This window comes from Dromaius novaehollandiae, chromosome 17 (assembly GCF_036370855.1).
Source record: "Dromaius novaehollandiae isolate bDroNov1 chromosome 17, bDroNov1.hap1, whole genome shotgun sequence".
Lineage (NCBI taxonomy): Eukaryota > Metazoa > Chordata > Aves > Casuariiformes > Dromaiidae > Dromaius > Dromaius novaehollandiae.
The window spans coordinates 13,021,632-13,022,575 of NC_088114.1; positions in this window are offsets into that span (position 1 = coordinate 13,021,632).

Sequence of the window (944 nt, forward strand, 5' to 3'; positions counted from 1 at the left end):
GCACAGCAACGGGAAAGCAGAGGAGAAAATCCTCCTTTGGGACAGGCAGGTGTCTGGAACCCGGGAATTCGAGAGGGAACGGGAAGCGGGAGGGATGCGACAGAGGAACCAGGGCTCGTGGCCCGTTAGGTCCATGTGGCTCGTGGTCCGCAGGCCGGGAGCAATGAGAGGGAAACGGCTCCCGTTACACTGAGAAACCCCCAGCAATGGCAATGCTCCTCGAAGCCAAGCAGAAAGGAGGCTGGGCGACTAGAGACTGAGCCTCCGCGTGGAGAAAGGGGACTGGCAGCTCTCCAGGGTAGGGGAAGGGAGCGGGAGGCAAGGGGAGAGGGAGGGCGAGCACCGGACGGGCCAGGAGGCCCTCTTCCGAGCATGGACAAGCCGGGCAGCGGGGCACTGCCACATCCCAAACGCGAGGCCACAGGGCACCCAGCCAGCCTTGTCGGCGCTGGCAGTGTCCCCCTCAGTCCCTCAGCCTGGCCCCGGCTCTGTGCACGCTCCACTGAAGTGGTCCAAAAATGGGAAGCCGGCCATTGCCGCCTGCCCCGTCCCCCAGCCCCCCAGCTCTGCCTCCCTCACTCCTCGCCCCTCGCACGCCCCTTCGTCCGCAAGCCAGGGCCACGGAGCGGGACCGTCCTTGCGGCCCCCCGCGAGGCATCTCCCGGCCCCTCGGCCACGGGGACAGCAGGAGGGAGGGAGCGCTCTGCCGTGGGCTTGGTGACCAGCCGTGTCTCCCCTTCCCGGTGCAGGGACTCCCCTCCGGACGTGGAGCGGGCGCCCGGGTGGGCATCTGCCACAGCCCTTATCCCCCAGCCCAGCCACCGCCTCTCACAGAGACGTCCAGGCTCCACATCATTTCAGCGTGCATATTTATCGCTTTCCCCCCACAAGACATGTATTTGAATTTACTCTGGGTAAACATAATCACAGGAGATGCAAATATG